Source organism: Danio aesculapii, chromosome 10 (genome assembly GCF_903798145.1).
Source record: "Danio aesculapii chromosome 10, fDanAes4.1, whole genome shotgun sequence".
NCBI classification, from domain to species: Eukaryota; Metazoa; Chordata; class Actinopteri; order Cypriniformes; family Danionidae; genus Danio; species Danio aesculapii.
In genome coordinates this window covers 12,048,543-12,069,566 of record NC_079444.1, presented here as the reverse complement: position 1 = coordinate 12,069,566, position 21,024 = coordinate 12,048,543, and the positions used below count along the sequence as shown (strand labels likewise).

General features: G+C 34.5%; 1 protein-coding gene across 2 annotated transcripts in view; it reads left to right on the top strand.

The window, feature by feature from the left end:
• Positions 1 to 21,024, top strand: part of ptbp3 (polypyrimidine tract binding protein 3) — a 119,229-nt gene that overhangs the window by 34,749 nt on the left and 63,456 nt on the right. Inside the window, exon 1 of one of the 2 annotated variants that reach the window (XM_056466616.1) lies at positions 4,256 to 4,423. The exons of the other annotated variant lie outside the window; for it this stretch is intronic. The gene's annotated coding sequence lies outside the window, so the exon portion shown is untranslated. Of the gene's footprint in view, positions 1 to 4,255; positions 4,424 to 21,024 lie in introns of those variants that run through there. 2 annotated transcript variants of the gene reach the window in all.

The window sequence follows — 21,024 nt, the reverse complement described above, 5'->3', positions numbered from 1 at the left end:
GACGTTTGACGGTTGCCAAATTAGTAAAATAAATGACCAAAGTACAAAATAAAACCTGCTCTGAGTATAACTGCATTCACCATATGGAGGTGCTATAATCACTCTCCGGGTAATTAAAGTGCACTTGTTATTTTTAGAGTTTTCAGTGTGAATGCACTACTTGCACTACTTATACTACAAAATGGTGTAGAATAGTGCATACGTATGTGATTTGGGACAAACCTTCGGATGTACTACATCCGCAATTTTATCATGATCACGTGACCTATCCGTGTGAGTTGTGTCGCTTTACTCCCATTCATGAATTCTCTCGTGCATCATGAGATAGCACAGCGTACATCGGATGCGCACTTTAGAATCTCGCCGGAAGTAGTAGGACATCCGGGTACTTCTCGGATACTGATTTTCGAATTCTATGAATTCGGACATACTACTTGGCTCACATACTGATTTTGGCGTACTAAATAGTAAGGAAATGTTCGATTTCGAATGCAGTTATGGAGAAACAAATAAAAAAAAAGAACAATGACGATGACAAACAGATAAAAGAGAATAGGTAAAATATTCATTTTAAGTTGTTAGCTATATCAGTAGAAACAATATATTCCAAATTTATTTTAAAATCTGTGTGTGTATGTATGTATATATGTAAATAATTTGAGACTGTAAGGAGACTGACTCAAGTCATTTGTGGTGCTTCATGGCAGTGGATGGGGCTAAAGATTTATTTATTTATGAATGTGAAAACACCAATATCTGTTAATAATCTTTGAGGTTACAACTGTTGCGCTCTGTTGGCTGTGAAGTAAAACAAAACCCATTAACTGTATGAAGCAAAAGCATCTTTATATTATAAAAGTTGTTGATGGTCACAAAAAATAATGCAACAGTGCAATCTCTCATTTAAATTCGACCCCAGATATGTTTTTGACAGGTTCTATGAGATAATTTTTCATCACCCTTTTATAGTAAGCTGCAAAAATATCAAGAACACCAAGCGGGAAGTGAAGACTCATTAGCTGGTGTTGATTAACTTTCCTGTTTTCTCTCAGTTCTGACAGCATCTGAGGTGTGAATGTAGACTAGATGGGTAACAGTCATGGAAGTATCCACACTACACCGAGCATATATGGACTTGTTTTTAATGTGTTTCAGCCCAAACCCTCCTTCCCTTCCCTACTGGAGGTCCTTCACTGCCCCCCTGAGGGCATCCGTAGGTGGATTTGGGGAGGTTTTGTTGCGTTGGAGTGTCTATGAAACACTAACAAACTCAGCTCACCTGCTTCCTTAAAATACAGTGCATGCAATTCATGTGTCATCCTGATTTCTACATTGGGGATCTAGCATGTCCAGCTGCATTTCACAGAGAAAGATACTATTAATTGAGCTGTAATTGAGTATCTGACAGGTTGTCTTAAAATAATCTGAGACAATTTTCACATTCTCAACACTAGATATGTCAGACCCAACATGTTGTGGCAGATGCAGACATGTTGAAATATCACTGCTGGTTTGAAGCTAATTTAACTTGCGATTCACATTCATGCTAGCATCCCACCTGTAAACATGCATTATGCTATTGCTAACAACAATTTTCAGTTTGTATTTTTAGCCTTAAACACGCTGTGGTATTGTGGTACCTGTGTGTAATGTTATGCTTGATACGTACCTCTCCTACTTTCATCAACTTCTCCTTCTGTACGATATAATCTGTTGTTTGCATTTGTTGTTGCACAGAATAAGTCGGTGGCTCATTCAGCAGCGCTAGTTAATTGGAATGCCCTGTTAGCTGTGTTTGTCCAGTCGTATCCTGTTACTGACGAGGGGGCCCATCTCAATAATAGATATCATTGACAATGAAGCTGGAACACACACATACACACTCAAAACACTCCCTGGCCTTCATCTCCCACTGCAGCGACAATAAAAGTGATGTGAGAAACAAGAATGCTAGATTAATTTGACACAGTTTGACAGAGTTGACTAAAGGCTTTATATTATCTGAAATGATTTCGATGACAATGCAGCGTGTCACACCAGAACACGATTGACAACAATGTCTATAGAGCAAGATTGTGAGTGGTGGTGCAATAAACCATGTTTCCATTACTGACTAATATACTGCTAGAATGCTTCCTTTTTAATAAGTGAAGCTAAATGCAACAACAGAAAAGGGAGCAGTTTGGACATACAACATAGTGGTGATTTCATGATTGCAAGTGTAGGCTTAATCCAATACAGCACCAGTTCAAAATTGTAATTTTTATATTCCCTAATGTGTATACACTTCGAGTCTGTGCATCATATCACAATGAAATGCTTATTAATTCAAAATATATAATGTAAAAATCTGTTATACAATGCGCAGTGTGAAATTAAAAAGTTGTTGGTGAAGTTTGTTGCCTATTATTAGGATTACATTTTTAATCTTAACTTTACATGATGCAAATTTTTTATATTAACTTTACATGCTTCAAAAAGAATGAATGAATATTACGGTAATACCGTATTATCAATTAAACTATTATAAATTTAAGCTTTTTCTCACCAAAAGTTTAAAGACATCATGGCCTCTATTTTATGATCTAAGCGCAAAGTCTAAAGCACTTGGCGCATTAAGGGTGTTTCTGAATTGACTTTTGCTATTTTAGGGACAGAAAAATACACTCTACGCCCTGGTGCATGGTCTAACAGGGTTGTGCTTATTCTCTTAATGAGTTACGGGTGTGTTTTGAGCATAATGTGCATTAAACCAATTGTCAGTTGCATCGCGCCATGGTGCAGTTGCTATTTACATGGCAGAAAAACTGAATGCTTTACTTGAGAGAAAACAGTTTAACAAACCATCTGCAGCACGAGCCTAAAGAACGAGCCTCCTCTATTCGGCCTCTTTACTTTCTCTTTACATTACTTTTACTCTTTACTTTACTCCTTTACTTTTGTGGATAAGGAAACAGTGTGGTACGCACTTCACTGAAGACATCCATTAGCCTACATATTAAATTTCATTTGTTAAGCGCAAAGATTTGTTTCAAAACTATTTCTAAATTCAGTTGTATTTTCCAGCTAATTTTCTACATATTGATGTAGAAAATATAAATTTTTAGAACATTTTAATCCTTTAATTGTTTTCATATGGAAATACATTTGTGTATTGTTGTACATCCTGTGTGTATTAAGCAATGTGTAAGCATTTAGCATAACTAACGTGCTCTGCGCTGGACTTTAGACCAGCTTTTATAGACCGGAACACCCATGAGTCCACAAAGTGGGGCAAATATATTTGCCATTTAAACAATGTGGCACAAAATGTGAAAATTACTGTTGCGCTGATCTAAAAATAGCAACAAATCGTGCCATGCATGACTTGCGCCTTATTACGCCTGATGTATGATAGGGCCCAATATGGCTATAAAGATTTTGTAGCCTTCTCTAATAAAAAGAAAAGCGATTATTGTAGTTAAATCATGGTAACCACTTATCAGCCATATGGTTTTACAAATTTTAAATAATAATCCAAGCAGTTACTACATATTACCTTGTTTAAACAACGATTCATTTAAGGATATTTTATGTGAATGTTCAAGAACAAAAAACTAGGTCTATTTTTTTCTACAAACATTATGTTTATGTTTGCGGTAATAAATCAAAAGACTCTAAGAAATACTATTTAGCAGTGTCCAACAGCGTGACACCGGAAGTCTCGTACATTCAATTTAATAATGGCGCGCCATTTCTGCTTTGTATTAAATAAGAATTCGAGAATAGCATTATGTAATTGCTTCTGAATCCAGCCACGTCTATCATAGTGGTGAGATGACAAGAATAGGCATTCATCAGCGTTGATAATAACGGCGATATGTGTTGTCGTTTAGTTTAATGCACGATGTCAGTCAGAGAGCGAACACGAAACCACAGGACAGCTGTTTTCCGCGCGCACTCCCGCTGTTTCTAGGGAAACTGCTCGTCAACCTGTTGCTCTCCGTCTCTTCTTCCTCCTTTTTCCCGTTATGATGCTATCACCCTCTTTTTTCTCTCAACGGCGGTATGAGGTTTCACTTTACAACACTTACTTGTTTACTTTCGTGTAATATTATGCGCACTCGCGCATTTTCGTTGTTTCACACTGTACATCCACGCGCGCAAACAGGCAGCGTGCACGCGCATATTCTGTCTCACACGCGCTCGTGCTCGTCCTCGTCCCTTGGTTCATTTTCCCTTCTCTCCTTCTGTCTGTCTCTGGAGCTCCGTCTGTTTCTCTCTTACCTTCATCCCACATGCACTTCTCTCACTCTCCTTATCATAAAACTCTCTCTCTCTCTCTCTTTCTCTCTCTCTCTCTCTATCCGTCTGTTTGTTCTTTTATTCTTTTTCGTCGCTTATGAACACAGGAATATTCTGACATGCTGAAGACGAGTTTAAGGTACAATTTTGCTGGCGTAGTTTTGTTTTTGAACTTGTTTTAAGTAGTCATAGTGAAATTATGGTGTGGAATTGTTTAAATGAAAGTGTTGACTGTCTAAATGGCATAAACAAGTTGCTATCTTGTAAGTTAGCTTCAGAAGCAGAAAATCTATCTATCTATCTATCTATCTATCTATCTATCTATCTATCTATCTATCTATCTATCTATCTATCTATCTATCTATCTATCTATCTATCTATCTATCTATAACATGTTTACCTTTATTTTTAACCTTTATTTTTAACATTTATTTTACCTTTAAAATTGAATTTGTCACACCATTGGAAAACAATGTTGACTGAAGTTACAGATTGTCAGTTTGTGTTTTTAGACTTTGTGATATTTGCAAACATAATTGGGTATTTTTATTTATTTGCTGACACAGTTATGCTTATGTTGCCATTTTTACACATGCAGTTTTCATGACCTATAAATGGACTACATGGAATTTTTTTGTCTTTAAATATTAATATCACACCATTTTAAAAAGGGCTGACTGTCTAAATATAGTAATTCATATATTATCTCTTTGCTTTGGAGAATGTTTTATATTTTATTTATTATCGACAATGATAAAAGAATACCAAATTAACTGCATGTTTACATAATTGCAAACATAATCAAAGTAACAGATGTCACATAATGAACATATGAGCAATTCCATGCAAATGTCAATCTTGCCATGAAAAAATTAGTTTTCACCAAAATAGAGAAACCGTTTCTACATTTTTTTTGTGTAAGCAAGTATTTTACAGTACTTTAAATATTCTCAAAAGTTTCTGTATGTTTTCAAACTATTATATTTAATTTAGCAAAGTCACACAAGTGGCAATTTCACTTCTGTTACATCCATAACGGAAAAGTGTCACATCCATAACAAAGCTTTTTCCTAATAAATGCAATAATGTCAGATAAAATAAAATTAATTGAATGTATACTATAGTGAGCCGATTCTTCTCCTTTTGATTAGCTTTATTTATTTTGGGTTGTGCAGTTTCATTTACAGAATTACAGAAGTATGTTGTGTACTGTAAACTCACAGACTTTTTTGTCACATCCGTAATGCATGTTTAATTTCCTCATTTAAAATATAAAATATGTTTACATTCTGATATTTTTCTGATCCCATAACTCTGTGGTCAGTTGTTTTGGAAAATATAAACAGATGTTTCAATATGATGCTAGTAATAACTTTCTCTGTAAATTTATGCTTTGAGTTTTTACTGCAAATGTCACATCCATAACGCTGGAATTGCTCATATAAAAAAAAAAAATAAATTACGGAATAATTTTGCATTACCTTGAAATTGACTAAAATGAAGCATTTTTACCTCTAAAATTTAGTCACAAAAATGTAAAACATAAAAACTTGTTTGATATTTTAAAAATTAGACAGTACACTCTATTTGATTGGCAAATTTTGTAACAAATGTATACATATATCAATTGAAATTTAAATTTAGATGACCTTTTGTCATTTTTGCTTTGGTAAATGTTTTATTTTTAATATTTAGTATTGACTATGATTTTATAAATACATAAATGTAGACTGCACTATAACTGTGTAGTTTGACATGTAATAAATGTTTTATGCATGCAGTTTTCATTATCTTCAAAACATAGTCACATCTAGGCCAGTCACAATAATCAATAAATCGACTTATCGTGCAATACTTGAAGAACACCTCAATCATTTTTGCCATTGCAATATATATTTACAAATTCACAAATAATGTTAAAGCCATTTACGTTCTACTTCACTGGTGTCAGAGTTTATAGTTGGATATTTACCTAATAGGACATTTAATAGAATATAAAATAGGAAATTTTTAACATTAAATTGAATCTAAATACCATTAAGAATGAAAAGTATGTTAAAGTGTTTATGGCTATTTTCATTTATATACTATTGTATAATCATGATATAATCAGTGGCATAAAATTACCTCAAAATGACAATAATATTGTGTATCGCAACAAATTCTGAGACAATATATCGCACAACTAAAATTCCATATCATGGCAGGCCTTGTCACATTATTGAAGAAACACACTTTCTCCTATACATCCATACGAATCCTTGATGCACACATTTGTATGCGCATATTATGCATCAGTAATGAGACCGAATTCTGAAGCTGCTGATGGCAGTTAGAGATTTTTAATAAGTGAGCAGTTTGAACTGATTAGATGTAGCTTTAATGCTTTGCACCATGAACTCCATCTGTTGATGAAAGTCTCTGTTGACTCCAGCCCTACAGTTTCATTTGCTTCCAGTGTACATATACAGCAGCATTATATAAAAATGCATGTTTACAAGCAATAATATGTTAAGATATTGTTGCCGTTAACAGCAATCTGTCCTATACTAAGTGTTCATGAGGGCACATCAAACAAGATGCCTTGTGAACACACTGCACCTGCTTTTGTGTATAGTGGATTATTAAGAGGCTGCTCTTTAGTTTAGATATGTGCGACAAGCATTGCTGTGTTTGTCTTGTTCTTTAATTATGAAAGATTCATAAGTGTGCTCTCTCTCTCTGTGGTAAACAAACCCAAATAAATGAGACAGTTCACATTTGATTTCGGGCTTGCGAATACGTCATTTTTTGAAGTAGTACACAAAAAAGGAATTGACATTTATAGGTGAATTATACCTTAAAAATACAGTAAGCTCTTGGATAAAACAAGCTACATGTTAAATCATGTGTAAAAACATAATTTTTATATCGCGATATATCACACAGCAATTCGTAACTTTTTGATTTAGTGGCAAATTTGTATGAATTTGTACGATCTTATTCGTACAATTTAGTACGATTTGCTAATCCCCAATGACAATTGGGTTTAGGGGTGGGGTTTGGTGCCACGCCTTCTTTTAAAAAATCATACATTTTCGTATGACTGAACTCTTACGAATTCGTACAAATTAGCCACTAAACTGACAAAACGTAAAATACTTGATCGTGAGATCAGGCTGATAAATCTCAATATTGACCTATCCTTAATATCGGTTGCTTTAGAGAATGCTTTGTTTTTATTATTGACAACGATAACAGCATACTCAAACCAATGTTAACTATGCAAATTTAGATATTTGCTAACATAATTAAAGTAACTCTGTAATTTCAGAATAAATATTTTAGAAGACACCACATTATAAACATATATTTACAATTTTTATGCAATATTTTTGCATGACCCAGAAAAATGGTAATTCATTTGTTGCCACTAATAGAATTTATACGCTTAATTAAATAATTTGCGATCATGGATGTCAACTATTGATCAACAATTAATTGATTAACGATAATCCTTTTATTAGATGCAACTTATTAATAGATTAAGCATGGATGTCAACAGCTTTGTTTCCATCCACCTGTTTTTATGTGCATTTTGGATATGCGCATAAAAAACGGTTGATGGAAACACCAACATACGCATAATTTTTGAAAATGTGCATAAAAAACATATGCGCATAACTGAATAGGATAAACTTTTTATTTGATATTAAAAATTGGAAACACTTTTACTGACTAAACAAATTCCAGTAAGCGCATTTAAAAAAGGTAATGTGATTTTTGTTAGAATAGTTTATGTGAGGATAAAAATAAGTGTGATTGGACAAACCAGCAGCCTGACCATATTGTAAAACATCTGAAATGTTGTTTTGGACATTGTAAAATGCCTTAACCGTTTCACTATTAGTGTTATTATAATATTAATTACCTCCAGAATAGTCAGGAGCGTCTGTGCTCTGCATCTCACACCTTCTAAAGCCACCACGTGTTCATTGCGTGTCAGCATTTGTCTTCTTAGGCGCAAGTCATTTATTAATTAATAAAAAAAAAATTGACGCAGCTTCTCAAATTCCACTTTTACTTTTGATATTTGGCGCCAGTTAATCAGGATGTGATGATTTTGTTCTCTTTGACTCTTTGGATGGAAACGCCACTTTATTCGCTCCTCTTTTATGCAATATTCCTGTTTTGCGCATAAATTGGAGGGAAATATACATACAAAATAGTAAAAGTAAAATAATATGTAGGCCTAGTTGTTTACAATTCAAAATTTTATTTAGACTTGGGATGGTGGACTTTAAAAGACTTAGCCTTTGACAAATGAGTGCGTATGCTGCACTTTAAGTGTCTCGTCTCCTATTGACGTATTTGCAAGTGTGTTTTCTCTCTATCGTAAAAAACCCAAATGCTCACAAATCCATCATGTGACGTAGTCAAAGTCCCTTTAAAGTCGTGTTTGTTGACCACAGAAACAGTCTATATCGATTGATGATTGGCTCCTGCACTAGTAGGCGGGGCTTCATTCGCCATATTGACAAATACACGTTTCCCCATTCAAAACTATACAAGTTTCTGTTGTCTTTGATGTAGTACATGAAGAAGGAATTGACGACTCATTGTTTACATCAGCGCAGTAATAGGCATCATGTAAATTTTATATTGCGATACAGTGTTTCCTCTAAGATTTTTTCCAGCTGTGGTGGCAGATTCTGTTGGGGCTTTTACGCATATCTACCAACTACCTATGGCGTTATTTCATTGACAAATGTCGTGAGCGCAGTATTACAAGTCGAGATCGCATTTATGTAATACGAGCATGTGAATCTCTGTGCTCGAGTGCCGATTTCCTCTGTTCGTGCACAAAACTTCTTGCGCGCCCTCAAATATACACTGCTCAAGTGCAGATTTTCTTGTGCGCTCTCAAATAAACACTGCTTAAGTGCGATTTAGTGTGTTTATATAACGATTATGTCTCCAACATTCATTAGATTTGCTAGAAATATTTGTGAATGTCTTCAATAAACCTACAGAGCGGCATTAATGCTTCCTGAAGTAAAGTGAAACAGTTATAAACTCCAGCAAGATAAAGTCATTGTTAGTTGTATGCAGAGCGATAGACCTTCATCTATAAATAAAATATAATTATGGACACTGTGTTCGTCATAACTGAAAGCTACGTCGTGTTTGCTGGCCTCACGCATCACGCACCTGTCAGTCAGCACGTCACCTTAAAGGGTTAAACAAATAACGCACAGCACTACTACGATTACAGAAAAGTTCACGCTGTTATAATTCACTTACCTTTTAATACGTTTTGGTGCGATTATAACCCACTATTTTTAAAAATTGGCTGAATGTTTTGAATGAGAAGCTGTAATGTTGCCGTGGTGGGATGAATTTTGGTGTGGCCCCCCCGCCATGGAATTATGAATGTAGCGGAAACCATACGATATCTTGATATTATGATGTAATAAATCATTACATCCACTTCTACTAAATAACATAAACCTTTAACACATCATGGACATTCTAGAGTAAACATCTGCCTTTTCACATTATCCAGATTTCGTTTTCTTTTGAGAAGAAAATAACACACTGTTGGCACACATGGACGCACACATGCACAGTTGCCAGTGTGTACAACTGTGACAGCGCTGTTGACACATTGCATATTAGTCATTACATTTAATCATTAAGTGCTTTTGTTAAGGTGAGACACTGCAGGCAAATCTGTTTGAAGATTTTTGGCTTTTTATAAAATGTATTTTTTCAGATTTTCACTTGTAAGTGTTTGTGTTAATTTATCACACTTGATCAAGTTTTGTCTGTAGATTTCAGTTACACTACACATTTTAAAAGGCTTTTTTCTCAAAATGAGTTTTTTTTTCTTCCTCTGAGCCATTTATATCTGTCATAAATTCACAGTTTTCATATGCAGTTGGATTTGCTCAATTATAATTTGCCTGCTAGTATAAAACATAGTTTAAAAAATCCCTACATTTCCTCTGTAAACAGGGGTGGACTTAACCAATATGCGAGGTAAGCAGCCACTCAGGGCCCCAGGGAATTAGGGCGCCCCGACCAATGTGAAGAAGCCTATATTAATCATTTTATACATTTTTCACCAAATGTTGTAAAATCTGTCTATAACCATTAGGATTTTAACGTCATTACTTCTTTTCCAAACTGGGGGCCCCCATGAATAATGGAATGTTCCTTCCATACTGCATATGCAAATATTGAAGTCTAATTACAAATATGGCTGATTAACTTTATATAAAGTTAGTTTGTGAGCTTCTTTTTTTATTGTGAATTTATTGTATTTAATTTTACATTGAGAATATAAAGGTTCCACTTAATATATATAGTAATATATAGTAATAATAGATTAATACAATGATAAAAAAAAATACAAAAAGGAAACATAATAATAATATTAAATAAATACAAATAATAATAATAATAATAATAAATACTGACCTTCTGTTTTTATCTAAATTAGTCTAATCATCTTCAATTTAACTATTTCAGAATTTATGTTTTTAAAATAATCCATGAAAGGTTGCCAGATTTGATAGAATTGGTCTTCTTTCTTTTTAGGGAGAATCTGATTTTCTCCGGTTCCATATGTTTCATTGCATCCCTCATTAGATGTATAAATGTTGGAGCAGCTTTCTGTTTCCAGTTTAATAACACTAACCCAATTAAAATGTATTTTTAACATGCAGTTTATTTACAAAGAATATAATTTACAGAAAAAATAATTACATATAGATTGTTGTTGGATTGAATGCTATATAGGCCCCATACCTGGAATTTCTTAGGACCCCCAAATCACAAAGTCTGTCCCTGTCTGTAAAAAAACAGTTTTGAATCTAAATTTTGAACCTGACTAGATCCAGTGTTCAGATTTGTGCATATTTAACAAAAAGTGCCTCATTTGCATATGTAACATACCAATATTTCAATTTTTATCTCGTTCACCTGCAGTGTTTTGCCTTAAATGATCGACCATCTTTTTTTACAATCAAAGCTTTGATTTGCTGTTTTTGCCTGCATTTTGAATGTCATTACCGCAAGTCTTATTATAGAGTATATGCGGAACTATGCTGAAGGACTTTAATTGGTCAGTAGCCTGGGTTAAACGTTTCCGGTGAACTATACGCCGTTGCTAAATCGGCGCGTTTAAGGTCTATTTTCTTTATAAATCAGCGATTTCCACTGGCTGAGTGATATCCGATATAAAGTGGGTCTCACATTGTACAAGAAGCACTGCATTACATTACATTTTTCCCCGCCATGTCTTAAAATATGAACATTTAGTTTTACCTTAGTATATTCAATAGAGCTGCTGCGCTAGCCTGCTGATATTGATGAACACGTGCAAGTAAAAGGCTTTTTGTTTCATTTTACGCTTCAACAACTAAATAAATGCCAAAGTCTATTTACCTGATTATATTTTAATTGCATTACAACATTGATGCTGTAAAAGGAACCGTATAAAATGGGAAAAATTCACATTAACCGTTCACTGGAAGTTTATCAGTAAGGGAAGAAACACTAGCTCAGCATATACCCTATTAAGGATAACAAGTAATCGATTAATTGATCATTCTTTTAAATAACAATCAATCATGGAAATTTGCAGAAACTGACGTCCCTGGTTGAAACGGATAATGACCTGATTTTAGGTAAAAGACGTTTGTGGTTGTTTAAGGGTCTGCTTTCAGATGCATGACTAGACGATGGTGATAAAATAGCGAGAGAGTAAAAGAGGTGAATACAGTTCCTCAGACGGACTAAACGCATGTTCACACACTCGATGTGCTCAGCGGGACCCTTGAAGATAAAAAGCAGACGTCCAGAATTAATGCTCCTCCATCACCGTCTGAGAGAGTCAATCAGAGGAAATGATGTGATATGACGGCAGATGAAGGACGCAGTTTGTTCAAAGGGATTCTATTCGAAGCTCTGCGTTTCTTTGATGTATTACACGTATACTCCACAAATCCATTTCATAATCAGTGTTTGAGGCCAAACATTTTTTTAAAAGGAAGAAAAGGGCTTTTAATATAACAAAGAAAGCTGTTATTTATTGTGTGCTATTTATTATTATTATTATTAAGTTGTTTTGAATATTGAAATTTCAGTATATGTATATATACTTATATATTCATAATTGTATGTATATTCGTTAATGGCATCAATTTGTCCTATAAGTGTTCATAAGGGCACATTCAACAAACTGCTGTCTGAACACACTGTTGTACTTGATTTTGTGTGTAGTGGAAGATTATTGAGATGCCACTGTTGAGGTTGCAAAAAATTGTTTTGGCTATGTTTTGACTTGTTCTTGTAGGTCAAATAAGTGCAACAAGCATTGCTGTTTTTGTCTTGATCTTTAATTATGAAAGATTCACAAGTGTGTGCCCTCTCTCTGTGGTAAACAAACCCAAATGCGCCAGTTCAAGTTTGATTTTACGCCTGTCAATACGTCATATTGCGATGTATTACACAAAGAAGGAATTAGCATTTTTGTGTGAATTGGTGAATTAATACAGTAAGCTTTTGAACAAAACTCGCTCAATATCATTTACATCAGCTATACACATCGCCGCATGTTATATTACGATATCTCGATATCACGATGTATTGTTATTATCAGTTTGCTTTGAAGAATGCTTTATTTTTATTTAATATCGACTATAACAGAATACTCAAACCAATGATAACTATACATATTTAATTATTTGCACATTTTTGAATTGGACAGTTTCACATGAAATGTTTTTGCAGACACTATGTTGTGGAACAGCCTGAATATTTTTTTGCTCAATAATTTTTCATGACCCAGAAAATCTATGCTCTAATGAACCATCTGGGATTCTAGATGTTAACATTTAATCGAGAATTGATTAATTGATTATTTATAAAGGTATTTAGATATTATACTTTTAAACTATGAATATGGCTGGGCGCCAAAATCGGTATCGCTAATTATTGATTAAACACCATTGTCAGTATTGATATAAAAAGTTCGGTATGAAGGCTATATATATTTTTTTAAACTAAATGCCCAAATTTTCCAGGTACACCTAGTTGAAAAACATCTGAACTTTTCCGAATGCTGCGAGTGCACCGCGATTCATGTAAGTAGAACTAACCAATCTGCTTCACACTTTGTATGGAATATACACATTTCAGTAATAACGGTAGACTAATTACTTCAGACAAAGTCACTGCAGTGCTTTTTACTTTTCTTCATAAACTTCCTGTTTCTTTTAACTTTCTTTAACTTGGACCTGCAGCAATGGTTTGTCCGTTTGTTATCCTCTGAGAAAACAGTTGATGGTCACAGTTACAGAAAGACGACAGGGGAGCACGAGCTCAAAGCGCATTGAAAATGTTGAACGAATCCACGCGCTCATGCTTTTCACTTCAGGTCAGAATAACAACACATGCGAAAATGAGTGCCGTAGCTAGCAGCAGTGAGGAAATTATAAATAAAAAAGGATGTAAGGATGTCGCCAGAGTGTATCTTGTGCATCCCAGCCACTAGTTCCCCATCTGAAAGATTTTTTAGCATAGGAGCAATATAGTCATTCAACTTCACAATAAACAGCGTATGTATATACAAACTAAACATGTTTATTTAAAGAAGTAAATGTCTGTCTGCACACATACACAAACACACAAAACAGCTTAATGGGCATCTATGATGCAAAATCTAAATTTGGAAGCTGTTTGGACAGAACTGTGTGTAGGTATAGTGTGTCCACAGTCATTTCGGAGTGATATAAACACAACAAGTGGGCGGGGAGAACAGTGAGTGGGGAGAACCAGCTCATTTGCATTTAAAGGCACAGGCTTTGTATTTAAAAGCACTGGGCATATTCTTCATTGTATAATAAATAATGTGATGGCTATTTTAAGCTGAAACTTTGCAGACATATTCTGCAGACACCAGACTTATCTTGTAAAAGGGGCATAATAAGAGCCCTTTAAAAAAAATTCTGACTTTGCCAACAATTGAGGACAACTTTTGTCAAAACAGTTTCGTTTAAGCTCTGAAATTAAACTCATAGATGATTAGTCACATTAACTGGAACACAAGGCAAAAACAAATTATGAAGTGCACACTTGAGCTGCTTGCTGCATCACAACATGCAGGTTTAAACACATTTATATTCTGCTCTGCATTCTGCTGTTATTCAATCACAGTTATTTGCCTTGCTCCGTCAATAACACCCTAAATTCTTCAACTCTGAGAAATCATTGCGCAAAATTCGAAGCCTGCCCCTGCACGCATGTTGCGCGAATTCAATAACTGGAATAACAAGAGCCATCAAAGAAACATCAAATGGCAGAGGAATTATTCACACGTTGCATAATATCTCCGTCAGGAAGGAGATGGCCTGTTGTCTGTCTAACGCCTTTGATATTCGTTTCAAAACTCGCTCGCACTGTAGGAGAAAAAGCGTCACTCATTCGCTTCCCTTTAAGCCCAAGCTGAGAGGCCAGACTCGAGCTTGTTTTGAGGGAAGATTGATAAAAACTAAAGATCATTTCAGTTTGGCAAACATCCAGACAGCCTGTTCCCTGCTTCAGCAGAGAGCTCTTGGCCACAAATTCACTCTTCAATTTCTCAATTTGGTCTGATGGAAAATGTTATTGTCTGGCAATGCCCGTGGTAACAGGGCAATTTGGCACAGCAACATGTTGTGGTGAAGCCCAGTGCAAGCGGACGGCTCCGGTCTTGAGGATATTGATTTGTCCGCCGTCAGCTTTGCAATATTTGTGCCCTTCCAAGGAAGCGGTAGTTTTTCTTCCAGTCAGGTATTTACAGCCGTTCGCAGGATCTGTTGCAGACAGACAGATGCGTGTAAACGGACGTTGTTTATAGATGCTCTCGGCGCACTATGTTTAGCTAATTGCATTATAAACGCTAGGTTCGTGTTGCGAGTTTTAGCTGTAATTTTGGGCTGTGAGGGCCGATTTCTCCTCCGTGGTGGCATCGTTGGTACTGAATATTACATAAGGAGAAACCACCCTTTGAAAACACCCCCCTCCTGTTTCCATGGTTATTCGCTTTGCTGCTTTCAACATCAAAAAAACAGCAAGCGAGTGTCCCACGGCGTCCATAGGATCAATAGCGCCGGGCCAATTTAGGGTTTTATCCACCCAATTTGAAATGATTTTCCTTAATAGCGAGGGAATGGTTTTGCTGTGCTTTGAGAATAAAGTGGTTGCATTGTCTTGCATGAGAAAAGTTTGTTAAGAATGCTATTCATCTGAAAATGTCCAACAGAGATGTTTTGAAGAATGTGTACATGCTTGTTAAATGCTGTTAAGCTGCTTTGGCACAATCTACATTGTAAAAGTGCTATATAAATAAACATGAATTGAACTAAATTAAATAATAAAAAAAACTGATTCAAGATATTTGCATCATTAGGACAAATAAAAAAGTAACTAAATTATTTAATTTAAAAAACATTAGTACTTATATGTACTGTAGTATTTACTTGTAGGGCTGGGCGATTTGGCCTAAAATCTAAATCTCGTTAATTGAACATTTTTAACTCGATTACGATTAATGAACGATTATTTTATTTATTAATTTGCCCTGATAGTTCACTGACAGGTTTTGTACAGTAAAAATGCTCACATATTACAAGTGAGAGATTTTTGAATGAAGTGTGCATTACTTGATGATTTACATTACTAATAATTTTTTGTAATGGAAAAATATGCCGCATCTCTGACGCAGCTTCCAATCATCGTCAATGTAGTGCAAACGTGCAACTTGTAGTTGCGTTTTTTAAAAAGGTTCGCAGGTATGCGACCACGTGAAGGCTGCGCCGGACCATACCTGTGCATATACCCGAAAGTAATTCAAAAAATTGACCTAGAAAATTTTGATCGATTATACGTTCTGAATGTCGATTTCGATTACTTTTCGATTAATTGCCCAGCCCTACTTGCTTGTAAAAAAAGTCTCACATCATTCAAATATAAACAGATGGTTTCAGATTTAAAAAGTAACTTCCTAACTTCATTTTTTTAAGTCCTCTTATTATTTTTTATTTCATATATATGTGCTTTCTTCCCAACAAAATCATCCCAAGGATTAATATAAATGGTCCTTGATTTTTTTCCGTACTACTATATAAAGTTTAAAGCCTGTATGTAGTTTTTGACTATTTTAAAGCCTAAAAATACCCTAATATGTTTGCGGATATTTAAGAAACATGCTAAATGAACATGCTTGATTATCTGAAAAACAATGCTGAAGTCAGATATTATGCTTTGGAAATGTGCGTTATGTGCTGGAACATCTGTCATTGTTTTGGTCATTTAACCCACAAACTGCCACTTTAGCCAATTATATTTCAGTGCCCAAGGGTGCCTTGATGGAAAACTGTGTATTTCATTCATTCAGTCAGAAAGGCTCTCAAAGAATCAGCATGTAGGCTCAATAGTCAGGCACATAGCTGTTGGTGTCGTCAATCTGGCAACCTGCACTTGCATGTGTTTTGATCCAGGAATGTAATACCTAGTTCAACCTCTGGGTGTCAAACTTGAACACTGCACTTTTAACTAAAAATTATTACCCCTTCTGTGAAATTTAGATTATCAATTATTTCCCAAGTGCTGCTTAACAGAGAGAAGTTTAAACCTAGTTTTAATAACTAATTTATAACAACAAATTTCTTTTGTATTTGCAATAATGATAATATTTTTCGAGTTATTTTTAGCTACAAGATACTAGTATTCAGCTTGCAGTGCAATTTAAGGGCTTAACTAGGCTAATTAGGTTAACTAAATGTGGTTAATTAGGCAAATTTATTCGGGCCATTCAAACAAAACTAAAAGAAATGAGAAATATATATATATTATCAGAAATACTGTGAAAATGTCACAGGAAATATTTGAAAAATATGTCACAGGAGGACTAATAATTTTGATTTCAACTGACATACAATTCATCACAAAAAACAAGTGTCAAAATGTCAAAACCAGTGACTCCAAATGACATTGGCATTTGTCTTATAACCAAACATGCCACACCAAGTGGAAGTGAGGCTGTGTAAACACTAAATTGTAGATGATCTGTTCCTTTAAGAAAAGCTCTTGTGTTTGTTTTCAGTCTACACCCTGTTTACTCAGTAACACCCTGATGCTGTGTGTCAAAACAATAGCTTGTCCACAATCATTTAAAAAAAAAAAAAAGGTCCTGGCGATAACCTCCAGCGATTGTGCTCTCTAGATTAATGAAGGGTGAAAATTGCGCTTTTACATTATTAACTTCTGCAACCCTGACAACCTGATTTCATTTTCTCTGCCCCTGTTAATTACAGAATATCCCCCAGCCAGGCTATAAAATGATCAAACCATTATTAACCAGCTTTTAAAGCCTCGTCTTCTTTTCCGCTCCATTTAAAGAAAAAAAGTTTTCATTATCCAAGGAGATTTATTTTTATTTCAGATGCATTAAGCAACAAGTAACGGCAGGCTTTTTTTTTGTTTGTTGCTTTTGAAATAATGTCTCCCTATCACGGAAACCAGTCACACCTGTGCATTTTCATTTGCATTCGCAACCAATAAAGCTTTTGTTTGATGAAAGCTATGAGAGATAAACAAGAAAGACGCATCGAAATTAATTAATAGAAGTATAAACAACTGGAGGAAAACAAACGAGATGGCTTGCGGTGATTGTTGACTGTGAATCTCATCAACACGTATAAGTCACGCTTTACCTCAAAAATGGCGCAAAAATAGCTTATTATTAGCATTGGTTTTCAGATTTGAACGGTTATTGACTTATTTTCAGTGACAGAGAAGCTCATTATTGCTCCATACTCTCATTAGCAGGCTTTTATTTTTAGGTTTATTCCTAATGGTGATTCTCATTACTGTAATACCAGGGCCGGCCATTAAGGATGGCAAAGTGCCCGTGTGAAAGTGTTTTGGGGCCAGTTGACAGAACGGTCACTTGATGTGGTTTGCTCCACTCACTGCAAGAGTGATTGTTATTAACATAATGAAAGCAATAGCAGCGTGCATGTGAATGGTTTATATTACTCTGTTTGTTATGAAAGTGCACTGCAGTTTTGAGGACTCATTTTAAATTGTCAGGCTTTTTTAAAGATGGGTGGAGTCTGATTGTTGATGTTTTATTGGTTACGAACTGTAAAAAATGCTGGGTTCCACACAATTACTTCATGTTGTCTCAACACAAATCAATTAAGTTAACATAATTTAACAAATTTAAGTGGATTGAACATAAAGCAATTAAGTTGTCCCAAAAAACGTGAGTGATTTTAAATAAGTAGTTTGAACAAACAGCAAGAATAATGTTTTGAGTGAGGATAAACAAAAAAAAACAACAAAAAAATGTTTGTTAGTCTGTCCTATCCACTTGTAAAGTGTGACGTCATGCGAAGCGGCTTACGGGTCCAAGCACTCTATCAAACTGTATGGGGAGGCTCATCAAATGGTAATAATAAACGTTTACAAAGCGATGTAATCACGATCGCAATATACACACTGTAAAACCCAAAAGGTTAAGGTAACTCAAATTGTTTGAGGAAACCGATTGCAACAAACCATTTAAGTTCAAAAACTAATCCTAATGAGCACAGTGAACTTAATCCATTTGAGTAAACGAAGCAATTTGAGCTCAGTAAAACCCAATAAATGAAGAGAACTCAAACCAACTGAGTACTGTAAAACCCAATAAGTTAAGGCAACACAAACCGTTTGAGGAAACCGATTGCTACAAACCATTGAGTTAAAAAACTAATCTATATGAGTACTGTGAACTTACTACATTTAAGTTGAAGTAATGAAGTATTTAACTAACTCATTACCTTCAACACTAAGTTCAAAACTCTTTTTAAATGAGTAGAATTAACTTTCAGTACATTTTGAGTTAACTACACTCATTTTGTTTGATAAAGTTGACTGTTGGGTTTTACAGTGTAGTATATATCCATGCCTAATATCCGATGGCCAGAAAGTGATAAATTTTTTTATAAATTGTTAAAATATTGAAAAGAAAAGCCCAGAGACTGATGTGTATGTTTTTAATATGAAATTCACTTCAATGTGAGATATTACTAAAAAGTGGTCAAAAACAAATATTTTCTTTATTCAATTGAGTAGCGGCTTGGACCCGGAAACAGGATTCCAAATGGTCACGACTTAACAAGTGGATAGAAAAGCGAAGGTAAAATATATATTGGCCGCTGTTATTTATTATTATTTTTTTTTACATCATATTTCTCTTGGAGTGAATGGGCCTTACATATAAACCCTAAATTTCCTGATTTCCAAAAATTCTGTGATTATTTCAAAAGTTGATGTAATAGTTGTGCTTTTTTATGCTTGATATGGTGTAGTTTGTGATGTTTGTTGTTAAACTTTAGTTCTTGTTGTCAGGCAAGTGCACAGGTAGGGAACATGACACCCCCCCCCCCCCCCCGAACCTCATCAGTTTGCGATTGTCCAAGAATTTTTAGATGGTAGATAGAATTTGAGATAGAATTTTTAGAAAAGTTTTTTTTTTTTTTTTGGTGCATTGTGAATATTCAATTACTGTACCTGAATACTGTTAAATTCCATAAAACACCATCAAATAGTGCTATTCAAATTATCTTATGAAAATATCCCACATCGCCATATTTATCACAGAAAAATAAAATTCTGTAATATCAGATTTGTTTTCAATATTGTGCAGCCATACTTTACACTATTATTACAGATTTATAATGACTTGTTTTATCTTTATGTAACAGTTATACACTGTAAAAAGTGGTTAGTTACTTAAAAAAGTGAGTAAACCTCTTAACTATTAGGTTGATATAGCTTATTTCTATTTATAATTGACATCCATAGTACACTGTAGAAAATCCTGGTTGCCTTACATTATTAAGCTGAATCAAATTAACTTTATGATTCAATTGAACTTATATTATGTTAAACTGACTTAAAACAGTCTGCGTAACGTATAAAATTAAGTTAGAACATTAATAACTTAGTTTAATAAGTTACAATGACATAAAAACAAATGCTTTCAGGACTTATTGATCATATTTTCTTTACAGGCAATTAAAGTCAATAGTTACTTTCCAACATTTTTCAAAATATCTTTTTATGTGTTCAACAGAAGATATAAACTGAAACTGAACAAATGAAAAATTATCAGTAGATGATTATGATGACGACTCAAATTCGTAATTTTTTTCCAAACTTGCATTGTGGATTCAGATTCAACAAGTGCCGTCAGTTTACATGCATGCCGTTCCCATGTTTATTAGATCTGTGTTACAAAATGTGATTTGTAATGTTGAAATAACACCGTCTTCAGAAATAATTAAGTATGAATCTCACATTCATTGATATACATGTTCTGTGTACCTGATAAGAGCGTTTATGCTAATTGGATAGAATTAAAATGACATATTAAAACATAATGATTGTAGCTATAGCATCAAATTCAGTAGTTTTTATTGCTAAAAAGAAGCTTTGCGCTGGTAAAAGCTGTTAATAAATCTGGCTCTGGACTGTTGTTTTGTGAATATTTCTGAATTCTTCTGATGTAAATATAGAGTATCACCAAGATGAAATTATCCAGACAGCTGACGTAGATGACATTAAGGTAATGAGTTTTTTGCCTCGCGGTAATGACTGCTAGAGGGAAATGTGCCTAATTGTCATAAAAATAATGGGAAACAATAATGCAACAGATCTTAA